The sequence below is a fragment of the Suricata suricatta genome, chromosome 5 (assembly GCF_006229205.1).
Source record: "Suricata suricatta isolate VVHF042 chromosome 5, meerkat_22Aug2017_6uvM2_HiC, whole genome shotgun sequence".
NCBI lineage: Eukaryota > Metazoa > Chordata > Mammalia > Carnivora > Herpestidae > Suricata > Suricata suricatta.
The window spans coordinates 114,139,460-114,160,685 of record NC_043704.1 but is presented as its reverse complement, the minus strand read 5'-3'; the positions used below and the strand labels follow the sequence as shown (position 1 = coordinate 114,160,685).

The 21,226-nt window shown below is 35.1% G+C and overlaps 1 long non-coding RNA gene across 1 annotated transcript; it reads left to right on the top strand.

Annotated features, from left to right (window-relative positions):
* Positions 1-2,727: 2,727 nt before the first annotated feature.
* Positions 2,728-8,476, top strand: LOC115292796. Its single transcript, XR_003909138.1, has 4 exons — positions 2,728-2,837; positions 4,050-4,196; positions 6,766-6,810; positions 8,208-8,476. It is a non-coding gene; the product is annotated as an uncharacterized LOC115292796 (long non-coding RNA).
* The last annotated feature ends 12,750 nt before the right edge of the window (positions 8,477-21,226 follow it).

Sequence of the window (21,226 nt, the reverse complement as noted above, 5' to 3'; positions counted from 1 at the left end):
CTGGATGATAGATGGTCCATTTCATAGAAAATTCTGTATTTTCAAATTTTTTATGTCCCAAATTTGATTTTGCTAACTGATGCCCATGGAGTTGTTATGCTAACATGATATGGAGACAGGTAATTGGAAATGAAGAGGTGTGCAGTAATCTAGTTGCTCCGGACAAAAACTAAGGAAACGTCTGATTTTTTTCCACTTTTTCATTACTGCAAATGCTCTGCACTGTGCTTTCAACATAAGTATTGTGATTCTATTAATTTCTCTACATCTCCACTTGAGCAAGCCCCTTCTGTCACCTGCGCTGCCATGCTGATCTCCCTGTCTCTGGCCTCCCACTAAAACGTATTCTTTATGTGGGAGCCGGAAGGATTTTTTTTTAAAGTTTATGTCAAATTATGTCAGTCCTTCTTTAAAGGACTTTAAAGCTTTATTCATAATGGCCCAAACTGGAAACAACCCAAATGTTCATCAACCAGTGAATGGATAAACAAATAGTGCATTCACACAATGGAATTCTTTCGGTAATAACCAACAACTGATACACTTAACAACGTGGATGCATCTCAAAGGCATTATGCTAAGTGAAAGAAGCAAGACACAAAAGGCTACATGATTCCATTAAATGACATCCTGGAAAAACTATGGGGGCGAAGATGCTATCAGTGGTTGTTAGGGGGTGGAGGACATGAGGGGACTCTGTGGGGTGACAGGATGATCTATTTCTTGATTACGGTAGTTATACAACTTATATATTTGTCTATAATCATCAAACTTCTATGTACATAAAAAGGGTTAATTTTGTAACACTTGTATATGATGGTTATATATATACTGAATATATAGGATATATAACCATCAAGTATATGAATGTAATAAATGTATTATATGTAGTTATTGTTTAGAATAATTATATACATATATATCTATTTATCAGAGAGAAAAGGAGACCCAGTTCCTTAGAATGCTTTAAGTGTCCTTTGGAAAAAATAAGAGAATGAACCCATCCTCTTAAGTGCCTTCCTGTAACTCAGAGAATTGCATACGTGCACTAGAGAGTCTGTGAGGAGCTTGCATCTCAAATTGTATCTATATCAGGTAAATTATAGCTCAATGAACATGACTTAAAAAAAAAAAAGCCATTTTATGGCCTCTTCCTCTATTTAGTATAAGAATCCACACTCCTGACTCCGACCTGTCAGGCCCTTTGTGAACTCGCTTTGGCCTGCCCTTTACATTTCTCTGCCAGACGCACACTGTTCAGGTCTGCTTAGGGTGTTTTCTTCGATGTTTGATATTTAACTTTAAGACCAAAGAAATGATTAGCTTTTATGGTAGCATTTAACTGTTATTCATGAGGACTTAAAGTATAAAGTTATGTATTGATAATTCTTTAGTATAATGCCTATATTTTCTCATGACAATTAAAAGCCCCAGCTACAAAACTCTGTTTTCATCATAATAGGCTCCTGATTCTTTCTTAGTTCATGGAAAGGGACGAGAGAGGCAGTTGTTTTGGATATTCGAGATCATATTCAACTTAGTGACCAGGTATTTTGTCACTTAAACACGATGTAAGAAAAGATGAATTAATGCTATATTAATTAATTAAACAAATGATATAATAGGATACTCAAGGGAGCCATTTTTTACTTCCTAGAGATATGAAAATTGGATTTGATTAAATAATCCTTCTGTTTTATTTACAAATATAAATTTAACCTACAAACATATAAGTTACAAGTATTTCATATATACAGCTTGAATACGGGCCAACACACAAATTTACAGAGTTTTATATAAAAGGGTAGAAACTGTGTGCAGAAAATATACACATCTACACTTCTATATACATTTTATTCAGCTATAAGAAAAATATACTTTTTAAATAGTGGTATCATATAAAAGTAAAAATTCAGTTCACATATCTAAATTAGATTTATAAAGCTTCTATAAATGCATTAAAGCAGATTCACATAAATCACTAAAATGTCATCTTAAAAAAACAAGTCACATTTATTATCTAATAGTGCACCTTATCTCATGGGTCACATTTACATATTACGCACCCCAGGAATATGTCAGGGCTAGACAAAATTTCCAGCTCATGGGAGAAATAAAAATACAAGTTAATTCTATAGTAGGATTATGGGACTTGAATTTTTAAAGTTTTTCAAATGACTATTTCCTTCCTTCCTCTTTTTCTCCCTCCCTTTTCCCCTTCTCTCCCTCCCTCACTTTTTCCCTTCTTTCCTTCCTTCTTTCTATACTTCTTTCCTTCCTTCTTTCCATCCTTCCTTCCTTCCTTCCTTCCTTCCTTCCATTTCTCATTCTTTTTAGCCTTCCTTTTCTTGTTATGCTCACTGAAAAGATATGGTCATTGAAGAAAGTTTCCAGTATTTGACTTTAGGATATATATTCAGTTCACCTAAACTTTTGCTGTTCAGCATGAATATAGTTAATAGATTGCTTGCTAGCCTGAGTCCCAGAATTTGTTTTAAGGTATCCAAGAGCAGGATGACATTACTCAGGAAACATCTTGTGCAATGAAGCCACATCCATCACTTGACTAAGAGCTTGTTTTCAATTTTATAAACCAGTGGGGTGACCTTCTGTTCCCAAGAGAGGGCCTAAAACGTACTGGGCAAATCTTTGGCTCTTGAAATGGCTGTTCAATGTTACAGATGTTCAGGTGACTGACTAATGGTTTCCTTCCCCCATAAGACAGCTCCTGGGAAGCTCTAGGATGTGGCTTTAAACTGGAATGACTCTTGGGAGCTAGGTTTGATATGGCATGGTCTCTGAGGCATCCCTAGTCTGAAGTTCTTCCAGGAAGTCTGGTGAGTTCTGAAACTTCCCTGGCAAACTGATCTGCTCTGACAACACAAAGAGGGAAATGTAAATGAGGGAAATGCCAAGGTCAAGGCTTTGTTTGGTGCTTCCTGGGTGTAGGATAACATAGTGGTTAAAAACTCTCCGAGGTTGAGATGCTTGGCTATAATTCCTAGTTTCATCTCTGCTAGCTGCATGACTAGAGCCTCTGCTTTGTCACTAATAGTAATAATGATATTGATAATAATACATTTTCCAATGGAATTGTGAGGCTTGAACAAAATTAACGAAGTGCTTCACACAAAGTAAACAATAGCTAAATGTCCTCTATTAGTATTATTCTTGTCACCCTAAATCTCAGAAAATAATTTAGCCATAGTAGAGAGACTACTAGGGATTTTCTCACTGCATCAATGGTAAGAATAATTTATACAACAGTTGTGATGAATGTATATGCAGGGAGCTAAGCACACTGACAGGTAGAGTGCAGAATGTGAGTGGGTGCTGCAATTTAAAATATTCAGAACCAGTTTATATAGTGATAGAAATATTTTGTGTTTTGAGCCAGTTTACTGGTTCACTTTAGGCATAAACATCTTATTTTTAGGTTTTATAATTTGATATAATATTTAAGGTCACCAAAATATTATTTACAGGAGGAGGCAGCTTATGAATTAAACCAATATATGTTATATTTTTCTAGTCTAACCTTTCTGTGAGAAATTAGATTAAGGTAAGAAAAATAAGATCTCTTGTTGGAGTTCGTTTGGCATTTTGCAATGTTTCTTACACAAAATACTAAAACTAAGAAAAAAAATCCCATTTATTTCTTTTTACTTCACCTGTATCAGGTCTAGGAAGCTAATTATTAAAAACTCATCTTCCAGAAATTAAATGGCCAAATATTGTTTTAATATAAAATCAATGGAAAATGTTTGCTATTGTTATATCTATTTCTTTATCTTCCTTTTTCCCTCATTATTCTTCTTAATACTGTCATCATCATTATTATAGCTGCATGGAAGTGACACATTATTAAATACCAGTGAACACTGGAAGAAGGTTAAGAAAGTTAATTTATGCAAGAAAATTCCCCCTAGAAATGTGGGAAGACCTTATTCTATTTAATAAATACATTATTTGTACAGGTCATTTTTACCTGTTAAGTATTTCCAGGAATCCAAATAATTGTTATTCTCCACTGTCTCTTCATCTCTTAGCCAAGCTAAACCACAAAGGATGAACAGCTCAGAGTTTAGCAAGTGCTTCCCAGCTGCCCCCGAGGAGTGCTGGGAGCGAGCCTGGAGAGCTTCCCCAAGGCCTAAAAGGCCGCAGCAGCATCGCTTACAGGAGCGGCCCTGGATAATGTACGTGTCGGATTCATCTTCTGGCTTTACGATCTTGGGCGAGTTACTTCTTTTTCTCCATTTCTCCATATGGAAAACTAGAGGAATAATACCTACCTTACAAATATTCCTTTTATGAGAAACAAAGGAGATGATGTTTGTAAAGTGTTTGCTAAGTGTAAAATGCTCATTCCACTTAAATCTATCACAGTAGTTAAAAGTATGCCATTAGCTTGAATTTGCCTCTCAACTGGGAATAGTAATTGTGCTTACTGCTCATTCAGTGTTGTTGGGAGGGAACTACTACATATATATAAAACTGGTGGGCCAATTCTGGATGCATTTACATGCTTTTTGTTATTATTACTCTGCTAACCCTTATTTTCACTCAGAAGCAGACCAAATGGACATACTTAATATATATTGTAAGAGTGATAGAGAAATGAAATAAATTTTTAAAAATGAAAAGAATAAATACATATTGTTTTGAATGTGCAATATTTAAGTTTACAAATTATGCAGTGATCAAAATCATTTCATTTATAGAAATATTACCTGAAAGAAATAATTTTGATAATTTCAGTTTGTATGTTCGGTCAGGCTCATGTGTGTGCAAAATGAGATAGCATTTCTGGCTTTGGCTGGAAATAATATTTTTAATTGGAGAGTGTTTTGTATTACCTGATGGGTTTTAACTTCTTGAACATCTTTAGTAATTCCTGTGCGCAGCATTAGCTAGACAGCTTTTGAACATTCAGAGTTATTCTTTATTAATCTTTAAAAAGGTTATGGTTTATGCTGCATGTACATATGCACACTTATATGCTCTTTAGGATGAGATGAAAGGGAATGATTTCATTCCATTTTAGAAAAACTAGGTTAGTGCTTCCCAAATGTTAACAGGTGCAATGAAGATCATAAAACCGAACACAATAAAATATTCCTCTGGTCAAGTTTGAGAAACACTAGATTAATTAAAACTCCAAAATACAGCTTTTATCGTATCACTTCTCAAAACCTTCAATATATTAATGTGTATGGAGAATCTCTAAGGATGGCAGTAGTACGTTTGCTAATATTCTTTGACCACTGAGACCTTTTCCTGAGGAGCAATTGTTCAGGAATATAGTTTGGTAAGTGCGAGGCTGGAAGATTATTGTGTTTCTTGTCTTTGTTTCTAAACAAGAGAAAACAAAGTTCATATGAGTTTAGAATTTTCTACCATATTTGCGTCTAGTTTGCTCAATTCTACTGGGGACATCCTTGTAAAGCTACTTTACCAGACAATTTCTAGGGATACTGTGGTTCCTGGCCTCTCCCTTTCTGCCTTCTCCTATTTTAAAAGTACAAATTATTCCATAGACTAGGGCCAGAAAACTTCTGGTTTTGCCTCTAAGAGGGTCTGATCCTGAAGATGGAGAAAAAATTAGCACCTGAGATTTAAAGTATCAGGAGAAAGAGGCAGCACTCCAAACCAAAGTGATGTCCACAAGAACAGCCCTGGAACTTTGAAAAATTATTTTAAAGGGAAAATTAGAGGCATCAATAAAATCAAGAAGGAGGTAATTATGACAATCGTTTTATTATGTGTTTCATTCATAAATCTCCTGGAAGGAGAGAAGCAATAGAAAAAGAAAAGCTCAATTGAGGATCCTTTTGTTTTGTCTTGTTTTTGTTTTTGTTTTGCTTTATTCTTCCTACCTTGACACTATTGGCATTTGGGGCAAGAGAATTCTACATTGTCGAGGATTGCTCTTGTGCTGTGGAATGTTTAAAAGGGCCTCTAGCCTCTCCCTGCCAGACGCCAGGAGCACCCCATGCTTCAAAATGAGAGCCACAAGTGTCTCCACCCGTTGCTAATGTCTTCTGGGGGGCAAAGGTGACCCCAGTTGAGAACCATTGGTCTTTTCCTTTCCCACAGTACTTTCCACCTTTGGTGCTAAAAGATGAATACAGAAAATGGAAGGGCATCATGCTGTAAATGTCATGTGAATAATACAATATAACTGCAAATACGTTCAAGAGAAATAACAATTCTTTAATAGGCTTTCTGTCATTTCTCCAAGTCTCACTCTAGAAGTATGGGATCACTTTTTAATCTCGCATTAGCTGATTTATTTTTCATTCTTTTGCCTGGACTGATTGCTATTTTCACTTAAAATACAATTAGTAAAACATTTACTTTTTTGTCTTAAAACATTTAAAATGGACTTACTAAAACTGTGGTTTAAAATGTCTTCTGCTTGGTGTAATCTTTATGGAATTAACAAACATTAGTCATTTAAATAAAATAAGTGGTTGCCAAAAATGTTGGTTAAAGCTATAAACCTAATGAAATGAAATGGCATACCTTATCTTGCCTATTTATATTTTTACATTCTTTTGGGCTATGAAGTCACACCCTTTTTTCTGTCTTGCAATAGTTTCTACTTTTCATATTGGTGTTTGGGACTCTAAGACTAGAAATGAAGCTATCCATGATAGGTTCGAAAAGAGGGAATCTGAAAATAAGCTTGTGGTTTCCTAGCACAGTTGAAGCTAAAAATGTGCATTGCAGTATTGTTTTAATTATTTTGTGTGTTTCTTTTAGTCTTGGGTCTCCAGGACTGAACATTCACTTCTGGAAAGGAATACGGTGAGTTTTTAAATTTGTCAACTATACTGGATTTGAGAAATTTCCCTAAGTAAAGGAGAAACAAGGAGAAATATCTAAAAAGAAAAAAAGGCGTGTATATCCTGATAACTAGATAGATTCTCGAAGCTTATACGTGTGATGCAGTCATGAAATAATTTAACCTTGTGACTTAATATTTTCTGCTTAATTAGCATTCAATTACATGTTTTCCAGTTTTGAACAATCTGATTTTAGTATAGGTGGAAAGATAAACCCTGGAGGAATCTAGATCTCAATCTAATAGAAGGAATATTATTTTCCTGTTGCTTTCCAAAGTTCCTTTTGAGTATAGAGTTTTAAAATGAAATGTAATACATTCACCACCCAGATATTCTTAGTGCTTATATTAGCCTTAAATAATAAGAAGCTTAAAGTCCATTTTTCCATTTTTGAAATTTACATATGATTACATTTAAGTTAATCTTCTTTATTTGTTTTCCTTTTATAAAAAGGTACTGTTACCTCTGCCAGATTACATTAGAGGATTTCAGTGACATTCTTGTACTAGAGAAACTGCGAACACTTCTACAGGCTATGTATTTATGCAGCCACAATGGATATAATCCTATTTTTATGAAGAATGAATAGAATTGACTTAAAAATAGAAATAGCTTCCTGAAATCACCTACATTCTATTTAGCTCGATTTTAAAACATAACTTAAAAGCTTGTTGCAAACATTTAAATCAGACAAATCAGCACAATCCCTTGCCAAAGGTCAAAAAGATTGCAGTAAAAATCCAAACAGAATATCAATTGGGACCTGACAAGGCAAAGGAAGTGGACGATTCAAATAAATTTCTTTCTGAATACACATTTGCTCATCTTTGCTCAAGGGTCAAAACAGAATTATTCTGGAATAGAAACGGTGACTATGTGACCTGTTGTTTAACGAGTGTTTCTAAACTGGTTTATAATTACCAAATTAATCTCAGGATATATTAAAAACCTATTTGCACAAGCTATGGGCAAGGAAAAAAAAAAGGAGCATAGCACTTTACCTGCATCGATACAAAGCATTGCATAACAAGTATTTGTTTTTGTAGTTATTGTGGCTTTGGGAACAAGTAAATATAAACAGCAGGAAACAAAAATACAGAGGCACTGCAACTGGAGGTTGTCGGGGAGCAGTATGGTGGCTTTAGGAGCTGAATTCGGCTTGAAATAAGCTTTGTTTCAGTATGCGTAAGAGGCTTTGGCGCTGTATCAGACCTCTGGGGGAGCCACTCAGCAGGATGGGGATTATCCAGCCATTTACTACAGTCTGTGCTTCCCGATTCATAGAAAACTTGCCTCCTGGTCATACTCTTACATTAACTCACTTTTCCATCTTCCCCCCTCCCCTTTCTGGGATTTTAGGTCTTCTGGCTAAAAAAGAGTAGCGGATGTTAATTCAGAGTCTAAAAACTATTTAATGAACTTAATTGAGAGGATACCAAACATTTGACGTCTATAGATAGTAAGTAAGCATAAGCACAGGTAATTTTGCAAACTGAGTAAATCCCTTTTCTGAAATTGATGTTTCTTTGTCATCGGTGGCCCTACCAAAACTGTCCTGTGCACAAATTGACTGTATTTTAATACAAGTGGTATTCACTCACAATAAATTTCAAAGGTATTTCTATGAATGAATGAAATGCTTGCTTTCTTTCTTTCTTTCTTTCTTTCTTTCTTTCTTTCTTTCTTCCCTCCCTTCTTCTTTTAAGGCTTGACAGGGTTAATTCCATTTAGCTGTGAGAAGACTATGATGTGGTGGAAACCCCATGGTTATTCCAAACGCATGACCATCAAAGAACCAGATTAGCTGGGTGAGGAGGGAAAGGAAACTGTGCCCTTCCTGTCTCTTAATAAAGCTAAGATTACAGAAGTATTTAATAACCATTGTGGGTTTTAATAGGAAATTGTATGAACACTTTTGGTAATTCAGTCAATCTATGGTTACCATTGAAGATTGTTTTTGTTTAAGCTAGCTTAGATATCTAGAAAATGTTGTAAAACCAGGATCCTATTACGCGTAGCACTGCTAAGTAATCAACTATAAAGACGTTAAAAGTTCTTTTTGGATATCTCATTTGCACTGAGAAGAGTGAGTTGCACCACGGCTAAAGAAACAACAGCAATTGTTTTATACGCACTGAGAAGGCAATAAAATGTGGATTCCTTATGTAGGTCCAAATGTAGCAGCTGGATTTGGCTTTATGAACCATGAAAAATAGTTCCCATCTGGAAGTTGATGTTGAATAAAGATGCAACAGTAAGACAGCTTTTTACATGAAACATGTTATACATGTCTAACACCATCATTGCTAATTTCCAGTCGTAAGTGGAAAATAATAATGGAGGGTCAATGAGTTTGGTATCAAATGCCCAACACTTTTTAAATCTTGGAGCGATTGATTTGTTCATTAAAAACAAAGTAGGCGACAGCAAAATTAATTTCAAATTTTCTGAATAATTAATTAGTACTTTAGTAATTATAATTATACAATCATAAACAGTTACTTATTATGAAATTTAAAATTTCATTGACAATAATGGTGAATTTTTTGTTATTGAAAAGTGTATGGTAATGTACAATCCATTCCTTCCTTCTACAGCATATTTTAAAATGTTAGTTCTGTCTCTGAATACATTTTTATCCAACATTCCGTGTAGCTAGTATTTGAAGTTACACATACGAACTGGACCTTCTGAGGTTATTGTACTATCCCCTTGCTTTCGAGGAGGAATATTCTCAAATAAAAAATAAACATAGAACCATAAATCCAAGTTTGTAAGATTGGGATAATGCATGTCAGCATGTTCCCATCTCTCCCTGAATTTATTATGTAAATTGATCAAAATTATTGCTTACTGCCAACTCTTTTTAGTAGATGTTTTGCATTTAGCAAGGACAGATGTAATTTGCCCCCTTTTGGCAGTTGTTTTTGCCATATTAAAATTGAGAGACTGAGCAGAAAATAAGACTGTTGACAATATTTACAGGCTATAATGCATCATTTTATATATGTTAATCCAACTGTGTAATATTCAAGTTGTTTGAGTTTTTAGCTATTGGTTCTTTAAGACAGATAAAGATTTTAAATTACTAGAATCTCAGTCTTCTTTTTCTTTTTCTAAAAAAATAAACTTTTGGTTACTTAATTATTCCAGATAAAACAAAGCCTGCTTTAGTATATCTGCAAATTTAAAAAATATTGTAGCATATTTTGAAGTTCATTGAAAATGCAATACAGCAGGGAAGGACAGGGATGCAAAATGAGGGTATAAATTTATTAACATGAGAAAATTTACTAGATATTTTCTTAAACTTCCTGTTCTCCTTAAATGCTTATCTCTAAATTCATCTATCAGCATAGAGAAAGATCAACACATTTTAGGAAGTTACTGTTTTTCCTAACTAACTTTTCTTCATGTAGAGGTATGCATATTAGGTTCACTAGATTTAAAAATGTCATGTCTTTATACTTGTTATGTATGAAAATAGATGATGTAGAAAATGATTGTGAGGTCCTTAGTATAGTGCCTAGTCTTAAGGACTCAATTAATAGTAGCTATTAAGGACAAATGATGGAAAATCTTTCTGTTATAGTTTATTCATTTTGGCTTGGGATGTTAATTGCTTACATTTATTTATTATTTAATATAAAGTTGAGAACGGTAATATTCAGAGAGTTAGAGAAATTCTAAAAAAATCAAAACAGATTAAGAATTGATGTGTATAGGCGTACCTGGGACTCAGTTGGTAGAGCATGAGACTCTTGATCTTGGAATCATGTGTTTGAGCCCCACATCAGGTGGAAAGCTTACTTTAAAAAAAAAAAAAGAATTGACATGTAGAATATGAGTTCTACCTATGGAAAATAAAAACCAAATTACCAGAGCCTTTATGCTATGTTCTATCTTGATAGTTATTCAATATATTGACTTGTTAGCCTGGTTTCTGCTAAGCCTCCAAATCTACAGCTTAAGGTTTATAAACTACAAAATATTATTTCAGACTCTTTAAACATTGTATGATTAAAATTTGAAAGATAAATGAATGTCCGTAATTATAGAGAAATATTTTTTTATTTCCCAAATGAATCAAGCATAACTTCTTTTGAAAAAATGGAAAGAGAATTTTTTCCCAATTATTTTTTAAACAATCCTCCTTCCTTTCTAGAATCACATTACTCATGCCTTTACAGAGATGGACCAAATGGTTTTTATCAGTGATTTATCTCTAAACACAACCTTGAAAATGCAGCTGAAATTGAACTATTCCATAAAGACCTTCTTAATTCTTTCATTGCAGTTCCTTTCATTTTTAAATTTGTACAACTGTGGGTGGGGGTGCCTGGGTAACTCAGTTGGTTAAGCTTTGGTTTTGGCACAGGTAATGATCTCACCATTAGTGGGTTCCAGCCCTGCATCAGCCTCAACGCTGGCAGCACAAGCTGCTTGGGATTCTTTCTCTCTGTCCCTTCCCTGCTCTCTCTCTAAAAAAATAAAATAAACAGACATTAAAAAATTAAACTTGCAGAACTGGGATCATCTTAGTAATTACTTGGAATTACTGGAATATATGTATGCATGTTTACATAGGATATGTATAGCTTTGACTTTGTATTTATAATCTTCTACTCTTTAGGTGGTAATGCAAGTAAATTTTGGAACTCCATGTGCATTGGAACTTCCTTAAAAGCAAGCACAACATTTTCACAGTTTGATAGCTCATAATTGACAGGCACACAGTAAATATTTGTTGCTTTCTCCTTGACAAAGCATTGCTTCAGTGATTCTCAATTAGAGGTGGTTTTGTCCCTCAGTGGACATTTGGCAAGTTGGGAGACGTTTTGTTTCTTAGAGTGGGGGCGTGGGGTGTGTGGAGGAATGAGAGGTGCTACTAACAACAAAGGGAAGAGGCCAGGGATGCCGTCAACACCTCACAATGTACAGGACCACCCTCTTGTCTTCCTGTCATACTCTTACATAAACTCACTAGGTCTTCCTTTTCATCTATTTTTCCCCCTTCTGGGATTTTAGGTCATTTTGGGGGGGAAAAGTGGACCCTAAGACAACAAAAAGTTATATAGCCCAAAGTTTCAATATTGTCAAAGTTGAGAAACACTGCATTACATCAAATCCCATAGGCACACAGTTAAACAAAAATCCAAGAAGATTCTTTGGTAAGAAAACAAAATCTTTAAAAATATTTAAATATTGAATATAGTTTGTCCTTGGTCAAAGATTTTATTAAGTTTCACATGGAATGTGAAGTGTTAGGCATTTTTTAATAAAGAAATTGTATCTTTTTTCCCCGAGTATTTATTATTTAATTAGCATTCATTTTATTATACAGATTTTACCATTATGCCAAGTAGTTTTTTTTTTTTCTGGTTAGAAAGTAGAGACCTAGAGAGGAAAAAATAAAACAATCAAAAATCATAGAAATCATGTGTTTCAGTAGGCAGAAGGCAAATAAAAATTGAGGCAGCATTTTAACTTTTCGTATTTGAGAAACATGACTGAGTTCCGTATTTTGTGTGGAGATATTTTACCTGCTTCTTCCTTTCTCAGCTTGAAATCTGTACCTATCTTTACTTTATTCTATCTTCTCTCTTCCGTAGCTATATGGCAAAGATTCCATTAAATTCAGTTGTGTTTGGGCCAGCTACAGGTTTCAGAAAGACAGGTCCTCTGGGATATTTTTCTCTGAGGGAATTAGAACATCTCACGGGAAAAGAGTGTTCCCTCCCTCTAAGGACAGTGGCTAGCTGAGACCGCAGTGTGTAGTTGTGAATGTAGAAACTTCGCCCTCATTCTGTTTCATTCCCTTCCTCACACCCTGATATTCATGCAGGAGCCCTGGAGATAGGACCTGTGATAATGGCCTGTGTCCCTCCAGCACAAAGTCTGTTGTTGTGTTGTTGTTGTTCTTAAAATTTATTTATTTTGAGAGAGACAGAGACAGAGAGAGAGAGAGTGCAAGTGGGGGAGAGGCAAAAAGAGAGGGGGACTGAGGATATGAAGCAGGCTCCACGCTAACAGCAGAGAGCTTGATGGGGGACATGAACCCATGAACCACCAAGATCGTGACCTGAGTGGAAGTCAGATGCTCAACTGACCGATTGCTTAGGTGTCCCTGTTGGTTGTTTTGTAACAGTGGGACAATGTGAGGGAGAAAAGGGATCATAACAGCATGCACTTCTTTGTGAATACTGGAGTATTACGTATTTTCTTTTCAATATTTGAAGTTCTCTTCTATTTTGAGAAGTCAAATATCAAGAATCAGTTTCTAAGTTTATCACATAACTACTTTTCTATCTTAGTTTTTGGAATACGTTTCATGCTTCCATAAATGTAGTTCTAGAGAAATTTTAGTATGGCAATTTCTTACCAAAAGCCAGGTAAAAATTCTAGCCATTGTTAACATTTAAAAATATCCTCAGATTTTTTTTTTTTTTAGCTTAGAAAGTAAATTGTGAAAGGTGTGGTTTGGTAAACTAAATATGTAATTTGCATTATACAGTAGTTTTAAATTCCTAGATCTATTTTGCACTCTAGAAACATCAATATGTACTTTGTTAGCACCAAACTCTGTTATAAACATATTTTTAAATTTCAAAGCAATAGACTTACTGTATATTGAGGCATGTCTTCGTTATTAAGCTAACTGTTGACAAAAAACTCTATGTATCCTGTTTCACAATACCATAATTTCAAAAAATAACTTTTCAGTTTCTGAGGAACAATCTCAATAGCCACCATGCAAGAGATACATTTATTTAGATCCCAAACTTTTATAACAAGTGGCCACATCTATATCTAAAATCTTGTTCAGTGTTCTTAATTTAGTTGTCATAAATTTTCTCTTTTTAGTTTTTCTTTTTTTTTTCTTTCTTTCTAGAATGTTTCTCTGGAATTCTTTATTCCTACAAACACCCACTCATACTTGGAAAAATAAAATATTTTTGCAAAATTCTTTCAAATAATTTATTTGCCCCCTTCTCCCATTATAATTTGATATATTCTACAAATGCACATTACGTTGTCTTTAAAAATATTTGTCTCCATTTTGAGTTTACTTTAAAAGGGAATGACCAATGAATAACTGAAGTGGTGCTTTGAAGTATCGCTGCTATCATTTATCATTTTAGTTGGAGAAAGAGACTACTGTTGAATTATAAAAAGTAATCCCTTATTGCTCATACACATGGAAATGACTCACTATTTTGCAAATCATCTGTCTTGCTCCTAGTGAGTCTGGTTTGGCCCAGTCAAACAAAAATGTGAGTGCAGAAAAAATAATGTGAACATCCTGACTGCCAATGGCACCAGACTTTCAAGGGGAGTCAGTAATTAGGCTGTAGATACAAAAAGAGGTAGAGAGCATTTAAAATTATGGGGTTAGATAATAGATATGTATTTTTTCTGTAAAGACAAGTAAAGGAAAGATATAGGTAATATATATTTAGCTAACTCCTAAGTTTCTTTTTGTTTTTATTACTTGTGGGAAATTCCCATCGCATAATTGTCTTTTTTCCTTTACATGTAACTCTTTAAATACACTGTGAATTTCTGAGGACAGGGATTGAATTTCGTTCTTTATGCTCCCTGGACTGTATTACCTGAAGGAGCAAGTATATTCATTGAAATAATTAGAATATATGAAAGACTGAAATATATTGGTTTTAGACAATCATCACTGAACTTTAAATAATACTGTTTTTTCAAAGTTACAGAACTGTATGGAAATAGTATAACAAACATGCATATAACAGAAGGTTGACAGTTGCCATTTGCTTCAAACCATTATTTTACTTTATTTTAGAGAGAGAGTGAGCAGGACAGAGGGGCAGAGGGAGAGAGAATCTCAGCATGGAGCCCAGTGTAGGGCTCCATTCCACCCCCCTGGGATCTTGACCTGAGGCAAAATCAGGAGTTGGTCACTCAACCAAAGTTAAAATTCTTGGGGCACCTGGCTGGCTCAGTTGGGGGTACAGTGACTTTTGATCTCGGGGTTGTGAGTTCAAATCCCACCTTGGGAGTAGAGATTACTTAAAAATAAAATTGTGGGGCGCCTGGGTGGCTCAGTCGGTTAAGTGTCCGATTTCGGCTCAGGTTATGTTCTCACGGTTCGTGGATTCCAGCCCTGCTTTGGGCTCTGTACTGACACCTAGGAGCATGGAATCTGCTTTGGATTCTGTTTCTCTCTCTCTCTGCCCCTCCCTTCTCACACTCTCTCTCACTCTCAAAAATAAATAAATATTAAAAAATTAAAAAAAATCTTAATTTAATGTTAAATAACATAAAGTAAAATAAATAAAAGTAATTCAAACCCCTCTTTACATTCTCTAATCTCTTTTGCCTCCCTTCTTCTCCATGGATAATCACTGTTCTGATATTGGTGTATATATTTTCTTTTCATGTTTTAAAAATACATTTCAAGATATAATCTATAAATAAAATAGTGTATTATTTTCATGCTTAAAATTTACATAAATATATTGTACTCTTTGTGTCCTACAAATACTATCTCATTGTCATTTTAATTTAGATTTGCATTTCTCTGATTTCTAGTGAGACAACAAAGTAATATAGGTTTATATGCTTTGTGAGGTTTTTCTTTGGTGAATTGCCTCTTCATATCCCTTGACCATTTTTCTACCACAGAAACCTCTTGCCAATATCATACTCGTCTTATTTTATTTCTCTATAAATGTTTATACTGCCTTTACCCATTTTTATTTTATCATTTTATTTTATTTATGTTTTGAGATAGAGAAAGAAAGAGAGAGCACTCATGAGCAGGGAAAGGGACAGAGGGAGAGGGATCCAAACATGAACAGGCTCAAAGCTCAGCCCAGAGCCTGACATTGACCTGATCTCACAACCCTGGGATCAAGAGCTGAGGTCAAGAATCTGGGTGGCTCAGTTGGTTAAGCCAGTTAAGCACCCAACTCTTGATTTTGGCTCAGGTAGCGATCTCATGATTCGAGGTACTGAGCACTGCACTGAAAGACTGCTTGGGAGTCTCTCTCTCCCTTTCTCTGCCCTTCCTCCACTTGTGCTCTCTGTCTCAAAAAGAAATAAACAAATAAATAAATAAACATTTTTAAAAAAGAGTCAAGTGCTTAGCCAACTGAGCCACCCAGGCACACCCAGGTATTTTAATTTTAAAATAGACAAATGTATCATTTTTTTTCTGATATGAGGTAATTTGGTTTTATTTATTTCTTTATTTGGTTGTTTGTTTGTTTTTAGTAGGCTTCATGCCCAGCATGGAGCCCAAGCCTGAGCTTGAACTCACGACCCTGAGATCAAGACCTGTGCTGAGATCAAGAGTCAGACATTTAACCAATGAAGGTAGCCAGACACCCCTGTGTTTGTTTTATTTAAACAACCTTTACATATCATGAGGTAATAAAATCTTTTGCCATGTATTCTTTTCTCATGCAAGAGGTGCATTTAAATCTTTTTCATCTGGAATTTATTTTGGTGTATGGAGTGTGTTAATAATCTTGTTTTATTTTATCCTATATGGGTAACCAATTTTCTTGGCTCTTTTCCTTGAGTAGAATGTTCTTTATTTATTGTACTCTAACATCACGTGCCAAATTCCCATAATGCCACATCATTTTAATGAATATGATATTATATTATGACTCAATACATACTAGAACAAATTCTACATTTTTGTATTGTTCATTCTTGGCTATTTTTTCTTTCATCTGAATTTTAAGATGAGCATATCAAATAGAAGCTTGTTAGTATTTTGATTGGATTTGCATTGAATCTATAAATCAGTTATTGAGAAAAACGGCACCTTTGTGCTACTGCTTCCTTTAACTCAGAACATTGTATAGCTCTTCAGTTTTTAAAGGCTTTCTTATCCCCTTCCTTAATATTTTTTTGTATACAGGCCTCACTTTTCTTTTGATGGATTTATTTTGAACCATCTTATAGATTATACTGATGTTCTTCATGGGATTTTTCCCTAGTGTGGAATGGATAGGGCTTAAAAAGTCTAGGTTCTGGATCCAAGGGTTTGAGGTCAAATCCTAGCTCTACCACATACTAGGTATGTCTCAATTTGCTTATTTCCTTACCTACTTCAGGAGTTTTGTTGTGAAGAGTAATTGAAAAAAATATATGCCTATAATATAGTACCTAATATACTTGACGTATTAGTACTACTTAAGTTTTTGCTGCTATAAAGGATATTATTCACTTTTGTATGTTGATCTGTAGTGACTCTTGGATGTTCCTGATAGAGAATCATATCATACATGAATAGTGACTTGTTTTTAAAATTCTTACACCACTTATATCTTCTTGTCTTCTTGTGTTAGCTAGGACTTCTAATAGAATGCTGCATATAAGCACATTGTATATTTTTACTGAAACAAATTATACTTTTAGAGAACATTTATGTGGATTTCTCCTTTGGCCAATGGTTGATTACATAAAATATGTAATCTAGTCTTTCTGCTTATTTTGGTTATTTTGCAAACAAACCAAGTAAAATAAAAGTCATATTTATCTCCTTAAATCTACCCGTCTTCAAGACCAAGTATAAATGCTAATTCCTTCATGAAATCTATGGCTTTTTCTAAGTGGAGGTAACATCTCCAGTCCCTTACCTCTTAGCATTTCATTAGCATCTCTCTTATTTGTACTCTAGCTTAAGTTATGGTTATAAATTTTTTTATTGCTCCTGTTCAGATTTTAAGATTTTTAAAAAAGTGTTTTATTTATTTATTTTTGAGAGAGAGAGAGACAGAGACAGAGACAGAGTTAGCAGGGAAGGGTCAGAGAGAGAGGGAGATACAGAATCCTAAGACAGGCTCCAGGCTCTGAGCTACCTGTCAGCACAGAGCCTGATGCAGGGCTCAAACCCACAAACCACAAGATCATGACCTGAGCCCAAGTTGGATGCTTAACTGACTGAGCCAACCCAGGCGCCCCTCAGATCTTAAGAGTGTTGAGGTCAGAATCAGCATCTGTCTTGTTTTGAATTTTCTTTCCTGCCACTACTAGCAAAATTCATACTCAACAAATGGCAAATAAATAAATGGAAAAATAAATAATATCTGGAACTAAATATTAAACACATAAAGCTTATTAGGGAAGAAGCACAAAACCAGAAACACATCTTTATTATTTTATGAAGTTTGCTTTATTTTTTTTAAAGTGTGTGGCCATGAGTATACAGACATATAATTAATATTCTGAAATAAAGTAAGAGTTTGACTACCACTGTGATTTTTGATTAATTAATTCTACTAGAACATGTGACAGAATAGAAAGACAGTAGAAAAGCACCCTCATGGGGACAACCAGGATGCACAAATAAATGTCATTTATTTCTATTTAATAGAAAATTTATTCAGCTTTATTCTCTCCAGCTTAATCCAGGTCATTTCAGGAGTGGTCTTTGGAGAAATATTTTTTAAAAAGAAAACTGACTCAGATGTTTGTAAATATGACATTTGGGTTTTTCCTTCTGTTTTTTGAACATTATGGTTTTGTTTTTGTATTTTATTGTGTGTGTGTTTTTTTTTTAACCAAAAGAAGCCAAGTTCCTAATGGAAAAATACATAGTAGAGCTCCCTGTCACTATCCTGTCTTTGAGCTTGTGGATTTTGCCCCTTTGGAATCTACATTCTTAGCATCTAGACCAGTTTGTCATAGCAGAAAATGTCTGGCGTAAGGGGCAGACCGTTTCCCCTTCGAGGAGAAATAGAACTCAAGGTGTTTATTCATGAATCACACAGAAACTTTATACCAAAAAAAGTACTAAATATGCAAATATAAAATGTCCTGAAGGTACTTTCCCAAGTTCTGAATTTACGCCGTCCCTGAGTTTTAGAACTTGATCTTGACTTTATTTCTCAAAATATATCTGCAGAGGTCTGCAGAAGCCTGCAGGCCCGCATCTGCTCCTGGAGGCCAGACTTCCAGCTCGCGGGGACTTTCAGGCTCTGCCTCTAGGCAAACACCTGGAGGCAATCGTCCGCAGATGCCAGTCTGCAAGCAGATGCAAACGGGTAGGACAGCAGCACTTTCTGCCATTAGAACAGCTGGGAGGAAAGGAAAATAAATGTGTTCTGCTTCCCGTTGTGTCATATAAAACTCCCTTAGAGCATTCTCACCTGGAACCCATTTTCCTTCTCTTCTGGTCTTGGCGTTTTTTGTTGGGGAAAGAAACTTGCCTCCCTTATCCTTCCAGGTTAAGAGGAAGTTTGCTCTTCCTTGACATCAGTCACCTTGGTTGAGAAGGTTGCTCAGCCAGGATTCCTATATTTGCCTAAAATATTCTCTCGCCCAAAAAGTGAGTTCCTTGAAGGGATTACCTCTGACTCCATTATCACTCCACTGTATGGTGCCTAGTACAGGTTTAAATACATAGATGTCCTCATAAATAATTATGATATCTAATTCATGCCTCAGGTGCAGCTGAAGACTAAATGTGTACAATTTATTTAGCATTAAAAAAGTACATTTTCGGGGCACTGGGCTGGCTCAGTGGGTGGAGCGTGAAACTCTTCCTCTCAGAGTTGTGAGTTTGAGTCCCATGTTGGGTGTAGAGATTACTTAAAAATAAAATATTTTGTAGATATAAAGATATATATTCTCAAATTTGGTTTACTGATGAGATTCAGTTTGGAAAAAGTAACATATAATTAGATATTACTTTTGAGAAACACATTAAATTTTCTTGATTTTAACATTCTTAATCTAAATAATATAGTGACTGGATAAAAATCACTCAAATAATAATGAGCACATAATTTTAAAAAATACCTGTTTTCTGTCCTACCCTTCTCTGCCTTCAATCTCAGTCCCCAGGGGCAATGCTTTTAAATGCTTCTGTTTAAATTCTTCTGTTATTTGGCTCCATTAATACCAAATAATATACAGATGCCTCTAATTTCTCTTTTTGAATTTTCTAACATTTATTTATTTTTGAGACAGAGACAGAGCACAAGCAGAGGGACACAGAGCAAGCACGACACAGAACCCAAAGCAGGTTCCAGGCTGAGCTCTTAGCATAGAGCTGGAAGTGGGGCTTGAACTCATGGACTGTGAGATCATGACACCTGAGCCGAAGTTGGATCCACAACTGATGGAGTCACCCAGGTGCCCCTCTAATTTCTTTTTTTTTTTAAGTTTATTTTGAGATAGCATGAGCAGGGGAGGGGCAGAGAGAGGTTGAAACAGAGAATCCCAAGCAGGCTCTGCACTGTCAGAACTCAGAGACCATAAGATCATAACCTGAGCTGAAATCAAGAGTTAGATGCTTAACCCAGTGAGCCACCTAGGTGTCCCTATTTTCTTTATTTAATAACTTAAGACATTATTTGTCTTCCTGTTATGTCAGATGAGAATTAGCTCACACCAACCCTATCTCCTTCTCTCTCTGGCCCAATTTTATTATTTAATTTTTCAAAATATCCCTTATAGTGGTGTGTGGAGGACATATATATTAATTTTTTTCTTGGGTAAATACCTAGAAGTGGAATTGCTAGGTTTTATGGTATTATTAATTATTATTTATTTATAATAAATAAATGGAGTATTATTCAGCTTTAAAAAGAAAGGAAATTCTTTCAAAGAAGACATACAGTTGGCTAACAGGCTTTTGAGAAGGTGCTCAACATCACTAATCATCAGGTAAACACAAAACCACAATGAGATATTACCTCACATCCAATGGAATGACTTATCAAAAAGATAAGAGTTAAATGTTGCAAAGGTGTGAAGAAAAGGGAACCCTTGCACACTGTTGGTGGAAATGTACATTGATACAGCTATTATTAAAAATAGTGTAGAGGTTACAGCCACCTGAGTGGCTCAGTCAGTTGAGCGCTGGACTTCAGCTCAGGTCATGATCTAGCAGTTTGTGGGTTCTGGCCCTGTGTCAGGCTCTGTACTGACAGCCCAGAGCCTGGAGCCTGCTTCCAATTCTGTGTCTCCTTCTCTCTCTGTCTCTCCCCCTCTCACACTTTGTCTCTCTCTCTCTCCTTCAAAAATAGGTAAACATGAAAAAATTTTTAAAAAAGATGGAAGAAAATTTTGACACATGCTGTGTGGATGAAACTTTAGGACATTATGCTAAGTAAAATAAGCCAGTTACAAAAAAACAAATACTGTATGATTTTGCTTATATGAGATATTTAGAGTAGTCAAATTCATAGAAACAAAATAGAATGGTGGTTGCTAAGGAATGGGAGAGGTGGATATGGGGAGTTGTTTCATGAGTACAGAGTTTCAGTTTTGTAAATGAAAGTGTCCTGGAGATAGGTTGTAAAACAATGAGAATATACCTAACGCTTGAACTGTACACTTACAGTGATTAAGATGGGGGGATACCTGGTGGCCCAGTCAGC